This window comes from Mauremys reevesii, linkage group 5 (genome assembly GCF_016161935.1).
Source record: "Mauremys reevesii isolate NIE-2019 linkage group 5, ASM1616193v1, whole genome shotgun sequence".
Taxonomy (NCBI): Eukaryota; Metazoa; Chordata; order Testudines; family Geoemydidae; genus Mauremys; species Mauremys reevesii.
This window is the reverse complement of record NC_052627.1, coordinates 25,025,970-25,045,987: the sequence shown is the minus strand read 5'-3', so window position 1 is coordinate 25,045,987 and position 20,018 is coordinate 25,025,970. Positions and strand designations below refer to the sequence as shown.

Below are 20,018 nucleotides of genomic sequence, written 5' to 3'. Positions count from 1 at the left end.
TTGCTGCCACTAGCTGGGATCTTTGGCATATCACTTAATTTCTTTGCTTTGGTTCTATCAAAATATATTTTGTGACAGGTCACCACGTGGGTTTACATTCCTGCACATGCCATTGAGGTCAAAGGGAATAGGATTGGACCTTGAGACTCTAATCTTGCAAGGGTCTAAAGTACTCTCCACTCTCAGAATGGAAGCTCAGCAGCTTTCAGAATCAGGACCCATGTGTGTAACATATATGGACTTGATTCTGCAGCACAAAAGCAAGTGGGAGTTTCTCCATTTATTTGAATGGGAGCAGACTAAAACCCTATGTGCATCACTGCTCTTTATCACACATGGCCCTGATTCTTCAAACACTGATGCACATTCTTAAATTTAAGCATATGAGTAATCCCAGGGGCCTACATGTGTGATTCTATCAGTGTCTAGCAGCTGGACAAGAAGATAGCAAAATTTAATAGTATTACAAACACCAGACAGACATTCTACTAAAGTAGACTATATTTTAAATTTTACATTGTAATTTGGATTTTTGCAAGACTATGGATTTACAGTAATTTCTATAGAAGACAACAGCTGAAGTTTTCTAAAAACTGTTGGAGGATTCAGTCGGTTATGCTTCTGCATACACACGGAATATGAATGCTTTTTCATTCTTAATTTCTTATTTTAGATGACAGGAAATAATCAAAAAGTAAGCTCTGTATGAGACAGCACAGTGCATTTCCTCTGTTACATGATACATCAACTGTGCCTCGTAAAATGGGTCCTGCTGCTGGTGATAAGCAGATCTATTAGCAACATTTAAGGGTTAGAACAGAGGAAATAGTTATAATAATTAGAAAGGCCACTTTTGTTACACAACCTTTATTTGGGTATACCCTGCTAGGTACTGAGTGGCTTCTGCAGAAGCCACATAGATTTCTCCCCCTCCCTCCAAGATGAAATTCACTATTCCAATTCTGTGCTGCATCTCTAGAAGGCGCAACCAAGGGGATATAAAATATAACTTATGTGCCACTTTTTCTCTCTCTAGATTCTGAGCTACCTGAGGGCCAAAAGAGCACCCCAAATAATGTATGGCAACCTGTCTCAGGAAGCCAAAAGCCTGTAGTGCAGGCCAGAATCCTTACAGCATCATGCATTACAGGCCTGCCTCCTCTTGTCCTGGTGTGCCTCCTACAGTAGGGCTTGCAAAGAATGCAGCAATGGCATGTTTGCATCAGGGAAATTCTTCTTTGGCCAGTTGTGGCACATGAACAGCCCCTACATGCTGCCACAGTAGTCTGCAGTGATTGGAGAAAACAATCTGTCCTCAATTAAAAATAATTGCATCTAATATTCATTAATAAGGTACACATGTCATTGTTTCAAGGTAACTGCACCTGGTTTCCTCTTTCTTGATCCCTATAAGACACTCACTTAAGGTTTCAGGCTCCCAGTAGTCATTCTTACATGGAGATCCACATCTCTCTCTTTAAGGCCACACAGCCACCTGCTACACATTGACACCTCCAGCAAGCCAATCTGCATAAAGACCAGCCTCTATACATTGCTTTCTCTAATGGCTACAAACAGTGTATTTCCAGCAGTTACAAGTTACCACACAGCTCTCTCTCATCAGAGTACATTTATTTTAAGAACAAAAGCATTAGAGAACACACACACACACACAAAAAAGTTACTACATGCTTACTAATCAATGTACCAGAAATTGCCTCTCTGTCTTAGTGGCCCTAGTAGTCCAAAGTCATTTAAATTCCACAGCAGGAATGGACTCTCCCCAGGGTCAGAAAGTCTTATCTGTTTGCTCACTCAAAATGAAGGCCCAATCCCATTTCAAGTTAGCCTTTATAGATGCCAAGCGCTTACTTTGTCCCTTAGTCTTTGGAAAACCCAGCTTGAATCTGTATATGCAAACCACCCCAGAGTGGTGCTTCTCTGCAATTGTTTACAATCCTAATGTTTTTAGTTTCTCTGGTAACCCTCTCACATTGTGTTTCACTCTATAATACTAATTCATAACCATTCACAATTGTAGTACAGTGGTCTGCCAAAAATACTGCATGGGGTTGTAATATCTGTCACAATATTTAATATTTATATAATTCCCAATGTGGGTATTTGTTTGTGCAAAACTGTGGGGATTGGGCATGCAAATCTGGATTGGGCGTGCAAATCCAATTTTATGCACTTGACCTATCTGTCTATTCCTGAAAGCAGGAATTGCCACCAGTCAAATTAAGGGAAATTTATCCTATGGACTAAAGTCCAGTCTATTGACAGAATTTCACTATTTCTGAATCAAACCGCTATTTCTTATAGAATATTTTCCATTTATAAAAAACAAATAAGATGTTCCTTTTTACAAATATGTAGAGTTTGATTCAAAATCATTGGAATCTTCCTTTAAGAAAATCTGTGTGTGTGTGTACACACCCACACGCCCCACCAATACCAGAGTCATTGTTTAAATGATGGATTCAGTCTAGTGAAAAAATAAACTTGCTGCTTTCAGTAAGTGTTGAACTAGTGCTTGTATACACTACCAACAAAAAGCAATGCCTCTTTTTACTTACCGACTGAACCACACCCAGTAAAAATACATCTGATTTTTTCCCCTCACATTCTATAAAAATGAGTGTTTACTAGTCTGAACTAGCCTAACAGATTGATTGATGGAAAGTTTATCTTAATGAAATAGGTCTTAAAATAGTATGTGCCAGAAGTCTTTAATATCTAGTTTCCCCCCAACAATAAGTGTTCAACAGCAAACACATCCATTTGAGGCTAAAATATCAACCTGACTGGAACAATTAAACAATATTTCCATCACGGTTCATATTTTAGTCGCTGATTCTGCAATAAGCTGTGAGTGAGCACAGCAGTTCACCAACGTGGAGCTCATTGGAGAATCAGGGCTTCTGACTATATCTTTAGACAGATCTGAAGCATTTTTAAAAAGGTAATTTTCAAGCATGGTTGGTTAAACTCAAAATTTGCTCCCCCTTAACATTTCCATGATTTGATGAGAAATATATTTTGGATTCTAAATACTAAAAATATTGACAATTTTTTTTAAAAGAGCAAACAGTAGCTACTGTTTACATAGGATTTAATGAGCCAAATTAATCACTGATGTATCTCCATTGAATTAAGTGGAGTTTCACCAAAAATTAATTGAGCCCCAAATATGTTATGCTTGGGCACTGGTCTGGCAACCAAAAGCAGCATAAATGCACTAACAACATTTATTCTCATATATACTACCACCGACATTAACTAATTATGTTCATGGCCTATAAGAAACAGAAGACTAATAATAAATTGCCAAAAAAGAGACCATATTGTACGTTACATTTTAAAGATTATTCTAGGAGAACATATTTCAAGCAAGGGGTCTGATTCTCCACTGCATCAGCAACCTAGCACAGCCATTGGAAGTTTCCTTCAGTATAGGGGATCCTTCGGTGGCAAACTACCACCATGGCTGTTCCTATGCCAACCTCTAGCTGCTGGAGAGGGGATATAGCTGGAAAAATAGAGATGAGGTCATGGCTCACACCCAGCTGATCACTGTCTACTAGAACGGAGTGTCAAGGCTGCTCATTTTTAAGCAGGGACAGTATTGGCATTCCAACAGCCTCAAGATTGGAAGCTCACAAAGGTGTCATTAAGACATCTCTTCCTCCTGAACTATACTGAATGCTCTTCCATTGCAGCCTGGGATTTGGCCCACCATCCAGTAATAAATATATAAACATGAATGCCCAAAGTTAAACACCTCTCAACAGCCAGTCAGTATATGCTAATAGTTTGTCAGTTAGCTATAATGCCCCTGCAGGTAGTTTAAACTGGGTGAGAAAACAAGTTCCTCCCTTTTTGTGTGTGTTTTTATTTTTTTTAAAAAACAAAGATAAAGCCGCGATCGGCGGCACTTCTGCTGCAGCAATTCAGCGGCAGTTCCTTCCCTCCGAGAGGGACTGAGGGACCCGCCGCCTAATTGCCACTGAAGACCCAGATGTGCTGCCCCTTTCCATTAGCCCCCCACGGCACCTGCTTCCTTCGCTGGTGCCTGGAGCTGGCCCTGGCCCTGCTAATATCTAGTGGTCATAGTTGATGACTGAAAAAATATAGTAAAATAAATCGAACAGTACTACTTTACAAACATCTAGTTAACATGAGAGGCCAAGATTTTTCCAAGTGACTAATAATTTGAGGTGCCTCAGTTTTTGGATCCCCAGCATCTTAAAGGAGCTGGATTTTCAGAAACTGCTGTGCACTGACTTTAAGGACCCAAGAAAGGAAATACTCGATCATGAGTCACTTTCGAAAATCTTGGCCAGAATCAGTTTTTCAAGGAGCTTCTGAAAGGGAGGTCACCATGGGATTTGTTCTACAATCCAGCAAAGAATTAAAACACATGCTTAACTTTAAGCAGGTGAGTAGTCCCACTTCAAGAGGGCTAATCGCATGCTTAACATGTGCTTTACTGGATTGAATATAGCCTCCGAGGTATAGTATTTTATTCGGTCTTTAAATTTTTCAACAAACTACTGTGCACCAACATGACAAGAGTAGAAATGAACAGGGGGGGAAATTGTCTCTTTAAATATTCCCTTGCATTTTCAGCATAAATTGTTGTATAACTACTTGCCCAAACTTTATTAATGCATTTGCACAAGTTTTTAATTTTTGTAAAATATTCCAATTAGTAAATCTTTGTCCTTCCACTTCTTACATATCACCTTGCTGGTGGGGATAGACTGGCTTTGACTTCAGTGGGAGCACTGCACACCTCCAACGGTGAAGTGTGGCCCTAAGCAAATAGCAATCACAGATGATCTTCTACAACATGTTATTAATGTTCAAGTAGTAAGACAGAAGTGTGATGTAATGTTCTTAGTTGCACAGAAATTGGGGTCAGGAATATGCACTCTCTCATTTTTCATTTTAGGTTACAGACCTTCCTTTGTCTTTACCTCATGGTTGTAAATTAATAGCCCTGAATTTATAGCAAATAATGTGCCAGATGAAATCAGGTTAATTAAGGCCTTGTCCACACTTGGATCAAAACTGCGGCAGCTCCAAGCATGCTTAAAAATGGTTCTATTAGAGTTCTACAAGTTTAGCTGGATTTTTTTTTAAAAGATGTTTGTTAGAAATATGTTATAGAACAGTGCTGTAGGCTACAATACTTATGCGGGTGGGCCTCAGTCCAGTAAAGAATTTAAGCATAGGCTGAGTTTTAAATCTCTGGGTAGTCCACTTAAGTCATTGGAACTACACTTTCAGCCCAATTCAGTTCTCACTGAAGTCAATGGAAAGCTCCTACTGACTTCAATAGGAACCATAATCAAATTGATAGACTTCAAGTGAAGGAAATGCCTATGTTTTTGTAGGATCAGGGCCTATACCGCAAATAATTTTAAACAAGACCACATTCTGCTCTGCTCCATAGCATACTTCTATTTCCATTCCATAATATAGGGACACGAGGCCATATTCTACACTGAGATCTATATCCATACAATTACTGTTGGCTTTCTAAATGTTGTATTTACTTTTTTCAAGTTTATTATTTGTTATTTGAACTGTGGTAGTTTCTAGAGGCACCAGGCATATTTGGGTCCTCATTCTGCTAGGCACAAGAAAATTGAAAGATGCTCCCTTGTCCTGATGAGTGTGCACAGCATTATTATTGCTGAAGGAAAGAGGTTAAGTAACTTGCCTAAAAGGTATATAGAGAGGCAGTAGTAGTGCTGGGACTTGAAATGAGCAGTTCCTGATTTCTTGTCGTTTACTCAGACAAGTTGATTATGTCTCTCTCCAGGGAAAAATGATCAAAAACATAAATACAGACCATCTCCTGAATAAAATGTTGACAACTAGATGTCAAAATCCATAATCTGGCATTTACTTTGGGAAGTTATGCTAAATACTTGGAGATTTAAGACCGCTCCCATTATTAAACTGGCATTTACCTAGCTAATTGTTTGATATTAATGGCTTTACAATTCATCGTGATGGCATTATAACAACTTTCCGTGGTAGAGAATACTATTGTTAAGATTGTACAACAGCTTACATTTAATTATTTTCAGACACTTATAAAAGCATTTTGGCCGGGGGGCAGGGAGGGAAGGCGGGGGTGCTAAAATTTTCTATATTTTATCCACCCAAATGTGATTAATTTTAAAATGGAGGTTATTTTGCTCAGCTATATTTGAGGCTGGTGGGTGTGGGGAGAAAAAAAAAAATCTATCCCTGTTAAAGGTCTACAATAAAAACTGCTGAAGTCTGAAACAATCTTTAATGAAAAGTAGTGACTTGGCCAAATTAATAGAAATAATAATAAGTTAGAAGCAATTGGAAAAAAATATCTGAGCCTGTGCAGTGGGTTTCTGGTAAGAATTTTTCCCCTCGAGTAGAATGATGCCTTGTTCCCTTTGTGAACCTTAACTGGGACGATTTAAACACTTTTATAATGCAACTCAGACAAGGGTTGTCATTTTTGTTTTTAAAAAGAAGAAAAAACAAACAGGAAATTAGTGTAAAGGAGGTCTTGAACACATGGCTTTCAATCCTTCTGTATGGAAGGGAGATTAGGAAGCACTTTTCTTCTAGGTCATTGATAAAATTGTTAAATAGTGCAGGGCCAAGAACCAATCTCTTCAGTGCCTCACTAAAAACATACCTCCTTGATAATGATTCCTCATTTACAATTACAAGTGACAATTTTGAGATCAGTTAGCCAGCTTTTAATCCATTTAATAGGTGCCATGTTAATTTTATATAATTCTCTAGTTTGTTTTTTTTAATCAAAATGTCATGTAGAACCAAGTCAAATGCCTTACAGAAATCTAAATATAGGTCATCAACATTGTTACCTTTCTTCAATCAAACATATTCTCATAAAAAACCCAACATTAATTATTTCAACATTAATCAATATCAATATTAATTATATTACCATCCTTTAGTTTTTTATTAATTGAATCTTATATCAGCTGCTCCATTATCTGTCCTGGGATCTAGGTCAGACTGACAGGCCTATAATTACCTGAGTCATTCCATTTATGCTTTTTAAATACTGGTACAACATTAGCTTTCTCCCTGTCTTCTGGAACTTACCTAGTACTCCAAGATTAATTGAAAAACAAAACAAAACAAAAAAAAACATTAGTGGTCCAGCAAGCTCCTCAGCCAGCTCTTTTAAAACTCTTGCATACAAATTACCTGAAGCTGCTGATTTAAAAAAGGATAATTTCAGTAGCTTCTGTTTAACATCCTCCAAAGATACTAGAGGAATGGAAAAAGTGTTATCAACCTAATATATGACTACATTATGTTTTTCCCAAATACAGCACAGAAATATTTATAGAACAAGTAGCACAACCTGTCAGCCAAATATATTAAGCAACACATTTCATAAGAAAAAAAGAGGACTATAAAATATATGTGCAATGTTAGCTGTAGTCAAATTAATGTTGCTGTAAGAACTTGACTCCCAATTCTCTGTTCCTCAATTCCCGCATATGAGACAAGATCCAGGGAGTAAGAGGGCAAAAGATGATAAGCCCTTTTGTATTCTGAGCCTTGCTCGAAGTCTGCCCAGCTCCTGGAGTCAGAGCACCCTTGCACTCCTTACTAACTTAGATTTTTCTGCCTCTTATGGACCCCAATAGGCCACGGAAAGCAGAAAATTACTGCATTCCAGCCACATCCCCAACATGTCACTTATAACGAAGGCTGGGAGCAGGGTTGACTAGCTGGTGAGGCCCCTTGCAAAGGAGGTATTCTCACAGGTTTATTTCCACCCCATTTGGTTAAAAAGGCATAAAGAGACCTTGATATAATTGAGAATCAGACTGTAGTTTTTGTAATTTCGGTGTCATTTTAACTGTGAAGCTTGCAATGTTACATTAACAGGGTTTTGTTTATTTAATAATGGAGATGCCATTAACAGCTTCATATTTAATGTTGGGTTGGGTTTTTCCATTGAAGTGGGGTATAAATCCTTTTGGGATGAAAACAAGTATTTATCATAACCAGTATTATGCCATTTATTCTTAGACTTCAAATTTAATTTTCTGGAAAATTACAAGTAAATATATTGTGGTGTTGCTTATATTGCAAAAGGTGAAAAGATGCATCTTCAAAATACTTGCATCCGAAGAAGTGGGTATTCACCCACGAAAGCTCATGCTGCAAAACGTCTGTTAGTCTATAAGGTGCCACAGGATTCCTTGTTGCATCTTCCCTCCTAATACTGTTGTAGATTTTTCTACTTCACTGCTATGCCAACAGCATAGTTTCTAAACAATCATTATGTCAAATCTAAGATGTTTGACATTTCAGTTTTAGTTTATAAGAAATGAAGCAAGGGTTTATTTTCTTCTTTATAAAGGCATAGAATAATTAAACAGATAATCTTATGCCATTGTCCTTTTTGTGAATATTTATAAAATTGAAAGAAGAAATTTATGATTTAAGATGCACTGTTTCATATACAAAAGTCAAGCTAAATGCAACTACCTTATCTGCATTAGAAACATTCCAGCACTGCTACATTAATTTCCTCAGTTCTAACCTAAGAGTCTTCTAGAACAATTTGCAATAAAGACTGACTTCCATGCCGAATTATGGGCACTTCTACACCCACAGAAGTCAATTGCCTGAATAAGAAGAATATGATCAAGAACTGTCTGTTTTTTAAAAAAGTTGTTTTAATGTCCACTAGGGGGAGAAAACTATTTAAGATTCACACCATTCACACTTACGATCCTAAACTTCACCATAAACTGGTTTTATTAAAAAGTCACCTTCTCTCTTAGCTTACAAGGTCTTTCAGAGAGACTGTGGATGCATCCATTATAAAACAGCATGCAGTCTGAATTAGCTGCAGAAAATGAATCAATTCTAACTTATTCTAACACGTTAAAAGAATTATTTTAAATAAAAATGTAACTTCCTTCATAAACATATTGAAGTAGTTTAGATATTCTAAGGGGGAAATTCTTCCTCCCTTACTCATACTCAGTAGTACCTTACTCCATTAGTAGTTTATTGTTTTCAATCTAAGTGTAAAGGAATATTGCTGTAACTGGTCACAGCAAATCTATGTAAACTACTTAAGGAGCATAGCATCTATTTCCTTCCTTCTTCCAATAACCTCAGAGCAAAGAAAAAGAAACCTAACGAAAAAGTAATGTAGATTAGTTAAATATGAAATTATGTAAAGAAAATATTGCTTTTTTATGCATTACATTCAGAACATAATTAAAAAGAAAAATTCTATGATCCAACTCTACTCTCAATATAGTGATCTTGATGGTGGCAAATGTAACACTATATTTTAGATCTTAGTAAAAACATGTTCTCTGTATAATTACAAGCATCTGATTCCTTCCTATACTTGTTAAAATAATGTAAATACATTTATATCTTCCCTTTCTAATCAGTTATTCAAAAATCCTTAAACAGTTTAGTTTCTACTGTTTTACCAAATGTTTATATTCACTGATAAAACTGGTGTTGCAGAAAATAATGAGGAGTTCCTTGATTTCTTTGAAATACTGAGAAAACTTGCAATATAACCTTTAAAAAAAATTCTGAAAAAATTGGTGCTGGAGCTAAAAATCTCACTGACTGTTAGGCAGTTGTATTCAAATCTGGCACATTCAATTTAAGTCTGAAAATCAAATTTGAAATACTACTACAGATTTTCTGACATATATAAACAGGCCACATTTTTCCTACTAAACAGAGATCTAGTGATATAACAGCTGAATGTCCACTAGATGCCAGACTTCCTTTACAGAGCAGAGCAGTTTTTTCGGCCTTTGGAAAGCTTTATGCAGAGCAATCTTTCCCCTAACTTCACTGGGCTTTCAATCAGGTGCTTAGTGAAAATCCTGACCCCATTGAGGGTAATGACAAAATCCTCTTATTTTATTGGGACCTGAATTTGGCCTTTAAATCTCAAAGTTTAAATCAGAACTGGCCAAATAAATTTGGAAAAGTTAGAAAATACTCCATCCTTTCAGGTGATTGAAAATTGGGGTTTAATGTCTAATAAGAACAAATTCCCATCGAAAGTAATGAGGCATTAATGAGGTGTGCGATTGCCTTCAGTGGGACTTGTTCTCTTTACCCTGCAAGCAAGCAGAGGTGAGCAGCTGCGACACTGCTTTCTCAGTTTGCTTTCTGTGCTGCTGGTGACATCATAAACAAGTGATTTATAAATTCTGATCATCGTTCATCAGGTAATGAAGGTAGCAGTTAAAAAAATGGCAAATTTAATGCAACATTATATTGTGAAAATGTGTGTTTTAAAAACCTCAGATCAGAGTTTAACAGAGTGCGTGAGAGAGGCTGATAAACACTCTGAATACCTCCCTTTAAGGGCCAGATTGTGGTTATATTTATGTTGATTGGCATCTTACTCCGTGATGAGTGCCATTCATTGAGGAATTCCACCATGATTTCAACAATTTCCATCCCACCATCAACCTCAGTCTAGACCAATCCACACAAGCAGTCCATTTCCTAGACACTACTGTGCTAATAAGTGATGGTCACATCACCACCACCCTATGCTGGAAACCCACTGACTGCTATACTTACCTACATACCTCCAGCTTCCATCCAGGACACCACACAATCCATTGTCTACAGCCAAGCTCTAAGATACAACCACATTTGTTCCAATCCCTCAGACAGAGACAAGCACCTACAAGATGTCTATCAAGCATTCTTAAAACTACAATACCCACCGGCAGAAGTGAAAAAAACAGATTGACAGAGCCAGAAGAGTACTCAGAAGTCACCTACTACAGGACAGGCCCAACAAAGAAAATAACACAACACCACTAACCGTCACCTTCAGCCCTGAACTACAACCTCTCCAGCGCATCATCAAAGATTGACAACCTATCCTGAAAGATGATCCCTCACTCTCACAGATCTTAGGAGACAGGCCAATCCTCGCTTACAGGCAGCCCCCCAACCTGAAGCAAATACTCACCAGCAACCACACAGCATACAACAAAAACACTAACCCAGGAACCTATCCTTGCAACAAAGCTCGATGCCAACTCTGTCCACATATCTATTCAAGTGACACCACCATCATAGGACCTAATCACATCAGCCACGCCATCAGGCTTGTTCACCTGCACATCTACCAATGTCATATGCCATCATGTGTCAGCAATGCCCCTCTGCCATGTACATTGGCCAAACCGGACAGTCTCTATGCAAAAGAATAAACGGACACAAATCTGACATCAGACATCATAACATTCAAAAACCAGTAGGAGAACACTTCAATCTCTCTAAACACTCAGTGACAGACGTTAAGGTGGCAATTTTGCAACAGAAAAGCTTCAAAAACAGACTCCTACAAGAAGCTGGTGAACTTGAATTGATATGCAGGCTAGATACCATTAACTTAGGTTTGAACAGAAACTGGGAATGGCTCAGTCATTATGCTAATTGAATCTATTTCCCCATGTTAAAGTATCCTCACACCTTCGTGTCAACTGTCCGAAATGGGCCATCTTGATTATCACTTCAAAATTTTTTCTCCTCTGCTGATAATAGCTTCTTTGAATTAATTAGCCACTTACAGTTGGTATGGGTACTTCCATCTCTTCATGTTCTCTGTATGTATAAATATGTTCTTACTGGGTGTTCCATTCTATGCATCCGATGAAGTGGGCTGTAGCCCACGAAAGCTTATGTGCAAATAAATGTTAGTCTCTAAGGTGCCACAAGTACTTCTTTCTTTTTGCTGATACAGACTAACACAGCTGCTACTCTGAAACCATTTATTTCAAAGGGTTCTTGAGAAGCAAGGTATTACTCAAGTAAGGATATCAGAGTATGGCTTTGTGCTAATATGTAAGTTTTACTGTAAGTAATGTGATGATTTTATTATACTATTTCCTCTTTCTACATAATGCCAAAGAGTAAACAAAAGGCTCCACTTTGGCATCAGTCTCTTCAGTTCAGGTCTATACCACATCCAAGAAAGACACATCAAAGTCAGAAGTCAAATTGTTTCTGAGTTCTGAAAGTGATCTAAGCTATGAAATATTTATGGCTATGATAGCAGATGGAATTAACTGATGGCCCAGCCTTCTGACTCTCTTTTATGAGTCACATTCAGATGCTCTAACTCAAGTTGAGTAGTCTCATATGCTTGGACTTCAAAAAGCTGCTAATTCAGCTTGAGTAGAGGTATCAGAATTTGACCCTGTATTAGGAATTCATAGAAAATCTGAGAAACTACCCAAGGGGATAGTTTCAAAACAAATGGAACTAAGTATAGTTCTGCAGTCATTGGCTTGCCTAGGAAAAATACTTTGGTTAAATGCAAAATGGATTTATTTAAAAATGAACTATGGGCAAAGTTGTTATAAGCATGAGCTTACCAGTCACCACTCACCGATCATTAAAGAAACAGCTACCAGAAGCTCCAAGAGCATACTAGATGCCATCACCTCTGCAATTTGACAAATTATATTGCACGTACACCCGCCCCCAAGCCCATGTCATACCATAAATGAACATTAGGGATTTTGGGTGCATCACTGTATGAAGGAGAATTTGATGTTTATTTTAACCCTTGCTGAATCATTCATATAAAAAAGGGTGACAAGTGGGCAATAAACAAAACCAACTTGATAGGTGAGATAATCCGGACCTTTTGGGAATGAAATTCATAGGCAAACTGGATGCCACATTTAGCAACCATAAGTGCATTAAGGTAATAAAAACAGCCAGGCGTAGACACCAATTCAGCATCAACAAGATGGGAAAAAAATCATCATAGAATAGGGTGACCAGACAGCAAGTGTGAAAAATCGGGACAGGGGTGGGGGGTAATAGGAGCCTATATAAGAAAAAGACCCAAAAATCAGGACTGTCCCTACAAAATCAGGACATCTGGTCACCCTATGATAGAAACTAGAGCTTATATATCTTGATGTTTAGGGATAGCTCTTCCGAATAGGCACAACCGCTTTAGTATGGGAGAACTAGGAGAAGAAAAGGCAACACAATGACCACATCACAAGCTGTGACGATGGCACTGCTAGTTGTTGAAATCACATTGTGTAAAGTTTTGTTTAGTAAAATTGCTTAATAGGTCAAAGACAAATTTGTGTCCACAGCGTTCATTAATATTAACTGTAGGAAAGACAATGTTAGTGACTATTGGCAATTCGGTAAGTTTATTTTCTTCTAATTTTGATAACTATGCATAAAATGTCTTTATACATGTTTTAAAGGGTCTCTGTGACTTTAGAATGGAATCTTTTATTGTAAGCCTTTTCCAAGGAATACTATGGATTTATTATGGAGTTAATGTAATTAAATCTCAACAAAGAACTACTGGAAAATAATGACAGTTTTCATAGGAGAAGAAAGTTCAGTTTACTGTATTCATATTTGGACTATGTCCAAATATAAATTATTCTCTTCCTATTTGGTAGTGTAATCAAACTTGTTTAATATGTTCCCTAGCTTTATTCAAAAGGAACAGGCAACCAAATGTTCTGAAGTGGCTCTTAACTTTGGATACCCCACTTTAGACACCATAGGTCTGATTTTCAGTTGTGATGATCATATGCAGTACCCATTGGGGCGCTGTTGATAGAGGTAAAAAGCTCCATCGCGTTACCATTCCCCTTGGCCATCTAGTCCTCTAAACTAGATCATTTTTTTATTTTTCTGGTTGTAAATTTCTTTAATAATGTAATATTTCTGGTTCCCTGAACTATGCTACATCCAAAGAGGATGGATTAATGATCGAAGAGTCAGTTTCAAAATATCTAGCATCTCTAGAACCACAGTCAGATCCACTGTGGTTGAATCAGCCCTTAATATTTTTATGGTGGATACATTGAGTACCATGCAGTTTACATGTGTTTCACGTATTTCAAGTGAGTTCAGTTGTGTCTGCTCTGTTTGGACATTAAAGATCTCATAACTGTTTAGAGAGTAGCAGGTTTATCTCAGTGTCACTGGCCAAACTAGATCTGTCTCTAGTGTTGTGCTGCATACTCTATAGTAGCTGTCGTCCTGCTTAGGGGTGGCTCTTGTGCTCTACATAAGAGTATATAGTTTGTGAAAACCTTTGGAATCTTTTATAGACTATGAGCTTGATCCTTGGTTCTGGACAAACTGCTCTTGGTGAAGGACCCAAGTGGGAGAGGGACAAATATGGCTGTAGGCCACGGCCAGTTCAACTCCTGGCACAAGTTAGAGCAGCTCTAAATTTCTCTAATTTGCATTGGCTAGTAGCGATCCCCAACAGGGTCTTACACCTGCTAGGGAATCACTGGAATGCGGCAGTGCTCTGGTCATGTACTATCCTTCCATCCACACTCTTGAGAGACATCCTACACTGGAGGCTAGGGGTTGGGGTGGGGAATACAGCTCTATGCCACCAGGGTTATCCTCATCTGACCCATTAGCATCTAGCCCCATAAAATGTTAATGGGCCTAACCATCCACTATGCTTATCACTGTAGTACCTGAATAACTAACAAAATTCTAAAAACTTACTATTTTGTTCTCATACAATGATCTTACGCAGGTGCAACAACATAAGCTTCAAACAAGTCAACTGGAAAATTTTTTAAAAAGTTACAGTTGTACTTTTCAGGACAAAAAACCCTATAAAAATCAGCCACTGGTATTGCTGTCAGGGAAAAACCACACAGACATTTTATTCTCAAACCTATTAGATAGCAGCTGTTTTACATTGGGCAGATCCTTGCTAGATAGAGACGTTTCTTTATTCATGTATCACAGTAAGTGGTAAATGAGGCATGCTCACACAAGTTATTTGGGATGGAAATGAGTCTAATTAGTCTATCGTACATAGGAACGGTTAAATTACAGTGTGACGCACGTTTGCAGTAGCTAGGAATTAACTGTGCATTGCTACCGATATTGTAAAATTTGTATGCTGACAGAATATTTACATAATAAGATTTCATTTAAAGGAATAAAACAATAGACAAGATATTTAAAGTAGGCAAATGCTTTTCAAAAGGCTAACTTTGGAAAACATTTTAATTTTTTTATTATTATTTCAGGAACAGTTCTATAAGTAACTCCTTCTCCAATCTAATCTAAGTTTTCAATTGCAGCTTTAACAAAACAAATAAGTGTTGAGAAAGTTATTACTCAATTATTTTGAAGTTCTGAGACTGAAGCAGGGGACTGTGCCCTGAGCTTGATTTATAGTAAATGAAACGAGTAACTTTCCTACTTCTAAGTTTGAGTTCATAATAGATTACTTTTAAATGGGCTCCTAGAGCATGTATATGTATTTTATACTCTGATGAATCTTTTAATCTGCAAGAATCACATCCAGTAATGAATCACATTCTTGGAGTGAATAATTCAGCCCTTGACGCCAACCTCTGAGGGAGAATATTGTGGTCATGGTGTCTGAACAGTGTGGTAGCTATGGCTACCTATATAATTCTTAGCAATGAAAAAAAAAAGTGACAATGACATTAAATTTAATCAGGTTCCCCTTTTCTGTGGTTCCCACTGGGATGAGCCACTAGTGTCTTGCCTTAAATATTCAAAGCCTTCAAAGTTTTCATGTGTTCATATACTGGGACAATATCCTGCTAATACAGAACAATAGATCTGTCATGTATTTCTCCTGTGAGTAGCCGTAAGTCTGAATTCAGTTAGTATAGGGTATTATGATTGCTTCTCCTTTAGCAATTGTCTTTACATTAGTCTTCACTTAGGAGGAGGAGGAGGAGGAGGAAGGGCAGCGGTGAAATGTAGACACTAAAAAGACAATGAACTTGGCTGTTTTGGTTTGGAAATATGGAGCAGAGGACTGTCCACTTAAAAAGACCCAGCTTTATTTCCAGTCACACTTGATCTGATATGAATGAGCTGGTACTAAATATCACATGGTTGAATACATTTGGAAAACATGATCTAACATACATTTAGAAAGGGGAGCTTAGATTCAAGTCCTTTCAGTACAAAGACATGGAATTCTGAGGCAAATTTTCAGATCCTTTTCTCAGAGCTGTGAAAAAGTATGTTTAATATTAGTTATTAAAACGTGCACATCCATCCAGATTGGATCAATCTCTTAACGTTCAGTACCATAAAAGGTTGTGCCTGACTATAAGTAGTTGCAAATAAGCACTATCAGTAGGAATTTAGACACATTCTCATATAGTCCCCAAATGGCACCAGTTTCCTTTTTTAAGTGGAAAAGAGAAAACAATTTTTTTTTGCCATCTGAATTTGATCAGGGACAGTAGCAAATAGCTACCTGATCCTGAAAATACAATGAATATTATTGTCAGTTAAGCATGCTATTTATAGATCCCCTCTCTTGGCTTGTGTTTCCTTGGACCATATTTGTGAGTAGGAACTGAGCAGATTTTTGGAAATTTTTTATCCTCTCTCAAACCCTAGTGGTACCTGTGTGACACTACTCTAGATCTTCATTTTGTAAGTGGTAAAGGCAAAGTCTCTATTCTAAACATTTTATGAGGCAATTCAGGACCACGTTTTTAGGAGTGCCCACATTAAGTTGCACACTTGCTTTTTGTGCCACCTCAACTCTGTGCTTAGGAACAATGATTAGCATATACAAGTGAGGGGTTGTATGTATGCCCTGGAATTTTTGCATGTGCACATTAGAACACAGAAGTACATGTACAATTTAGCATGTATAGTTTTCAAAATCTGGACCTCATTACTATAAGGAACATCTAGCCCTACTTTGATTCAGCTTCTAACACTCATGGGTGTTCAGTGCAGTAATGTGTAGGTAAATAACTAGAAAGTTATGCACTCATCTATTCATGGAGGTTATTACAGGATTTTCTATGGCATTCATGATCCTGGTATCTGAGCACTTGGCATAAATTATAAAGTGTTCATATAAAATATTTGTCTACCTCTTCCCTCCTTGAGAAGGGAGCAGAGGGAGAGAATCTTTCATTAATACTCGTATTCTTGCATCACATTCTATAGTGCAAGGTATTATTTTAACTTAGATTGGCATCTGTTTTGACTGGTAAGCCAGGACCTGTGGTAGGAGATGCAGGTTTAAATAATCTAGTAGCCTCCCGCTACATCATGCAGTATGTGATGCAGGAATAAAAGTAGGACTCAAAGGTTCTAAGTGATGCTTGTTAAGCATAGATCTCTGTAAAGGGCAAGGTGGATGTGCATCACCCAGGAATACCAAGCAGCATGGTCTCTTAGGGCCCTAAGGTTAGGTTTAAGATCAAGTAGTTGAAGGGATGCAGCATACTCCTCTCTTCCTGCTGCACTCCCTGCTCAATTGCTCTTGGTGGCCAGGGCCTTGCGCCCTGCTTCCTACACAGCTGTATGTGACACAGCTTCCCTAATGGAAGGAACATGTTTGAGGCCTGACCAGGTTGACCATACCATTTTGCTTCCACTTATCTCCCAGTTACTGATTCAGATTTTGAGGAGAGCTGAGCAAAATACAAAACAGTTTAGTTTTTGCCAACACAGAAACTATATATTTCATGTCTTCATGTTTCATACTTCACTTTTTCCACGTGTCTTCAAAACATTACAGTTTTTGCTATCCAAAAAGTTTTCAGATTGCACTGAACATTTTTCTTTTTGTGTCACAAATATGCCCATTAGGAAAATTCTCTTCTTCCCTATTTGGGCAGTTAGAACACTATTTGCACTAGTGTCAGTCTATGTCGATAAGATACCAAAGAACTGCTCTTCTCTGCCCTTTCAAACTGCCATCTCTAGGCTTCCCAAAAGGAAGACCAGCACTCTCCACCCTCTCCAGAGGAGTAACTGGCACCTTGCTCGTTTTCACCATCTTAATCTTCTCTGTCAATTTAAAAACCATGCCAGGACTACTCATCTGGAGAGGAAGCCAAAGTTCAGATATACCAAATACTTCTGCATCCACCTCATCCAACTTCTTTGATTAGACGCTTTCAACACAACCTTTCTGCACAAAAGGATTTCTACAAATCTCCAACCTCCTCTTTTTCCCAGTCCAAAAACATACATTTCGTTCCAATCAGTCAAACTTTGTCTGAAACAGACTGCTGTTTCGCAGCACGTCACTTTGTTCTATACCTTACAGAAATTAAATCTAAGCTTGTGTGACTTTTTGCTGAAGGAATGGAAGAGATGGAAATAGAAGGAAAGGCGACTAATGTAAGGGTGTAAAAAGATGTCCGTTAAAACACATGCCTCCCTACTGTCACTGATTGATGTGTCTTCTACAACAGTTTGCATCTCTCCTCTCAATATAGCCCAGAAGAGCTGTCTTTTTACCCAAGTTGGTAGGGATGCCTCTGTTGCCTGGCATCTAAACGCAGATGTTTTAACAGGTGCACAATGGACACCATGTTCCTGTCTCAGATGGTAATGCATGAGCACACTCCAGAGATTAGGAAAGCAGTTGGGAATATTCCATTTGCTATCAATCCTGAGCATCTGCTAATCCAGCCCCCAACTCTGAAAATATACACATACAGAGATACACACAAGTCCTTCTATAGCCACAAAAGCCAAATTGCACTCCAAGTGTATTGAGTCAGAGGAAGAACCCCAAGTGGAATATTGTTTTGGGGACAGAAAGACATTCAAATACATTAAGCTAATTTGAGTTTTCACAGGCGGTGCCTACAGAATTTGCCAGAAGAAATGTTGACTAGCAAACTCATTTTCCCAAGGATATATTTGCACTCGAAGAGTGACACCTCAGGGAATATTCTTCTTCTTGTGGGTTCAGGTTAGGACTTTGGTAATAATTTCACAACGTTTTCAGTGTTTAACCACCTTTGGGCCTTTTAATGGAAGTTTGATGGTGTTGTTTCATTTCATTCTGACCTTACAATCAAGTCCTTCTACACGCTTGTTTAAAAAATAAAATAAAATAAGATTCTCCATGTAATTGACCATTGTATAGGGTATTTTTTTCTTTTTTGCCAATGCTGCGCAAGAATTACTTTTGCCCAAGACATTTAACATACCATTACTAAATTGTGGGTGCTGGGATTTGAATCAGCTCTCTCATTTTAGGGCTTATCTACACAGGTGGTGATGATGGGTGTTAGCATCGAGTTGATGCATAGTAGTTTGTGCGCAATAGATAAACTGCACTAACAACATACACATAGGCTGGCAGTGCCATCGTCTCATGGCATACAGATGGTGGGGGCTTTGTATTCCAGGGTCCTTGGCTTCACTGGTGTGTTGTATGCATCTGGGATTTCTCTTGCTGCGCACTATGGGATGCATAACAAGCTGAGTGGAAGCCAGTGGATTTCTGGGACTTGGGGTCAAATAAAAAAAAAAAACCCACACACCACAACTCTTGATTCCGCTCCCTCTGTCCCATCCTTCCTCTTTCTGGGTAGGGCTAGCACTATTTTTCAATTTCTGTCAGCCAGCATAGACCTAACGTTGCTCTCCACCACTATGCTGGCAACCATGAATATTTAGAAGCTGTTTGGACTTTATTTGAATTTTCAGAGCCATATGGCTTTGGTTTTGGACTTCACCTGCTGCACCACCAAACAGATGTGGCTAACACAGTGGCTCCTTCTGCAGCAGCAGTGGTGGAGGCAGGTGAACAAACATGACACTAAGGAACTGTTACTACATGAGGTGTTCCTAGAGCACCTTCACGTGGTGCAGTGATGTTACTGGGCTCAGAAGATCAGTGTCCATTGATGCAAGAGGATCATTATGCCCACCTAAGATGGCCAGTAGTGGCAACAGAATTTCAGTGCACCAATTTGAAAACATGCACGGGGAGTGTGGGACAAGGGAAGGAGACTGGGGGCTGGATTCTCAGAAAGGTCCCCAGCTCACATCTATCAAAAATGACTGCAGCCATAGCACACCCAGCACAGAAGCTAACATAGTAGTATAGCATCAATTGTAAAGATTCATAGATTCCTTGGACTGGAAGGGACCTCGAGAGGTCATCGAGTCCAGTC

At 38.3% G+C, this 20,018-nt stretch overlaps 1 protein-coding gene across 5 annotated transcripts in view; it reads right to left on the bottom strand.

The window, feature by feature from the left end:
* Nucleotides 1-20,018, bottom strand: part of SMARCAD1 (SWI/SNF-related, matrix-associated actin-dependent regulator of chromatin, subfamily a, containing DEAD/H box 1) — a 217,676-nt gene that overhangs the window by 72,892 nt on the left and 124,766 nt on the right. The gene's annotated exons all lie outside the window — the stretch shown is intronic.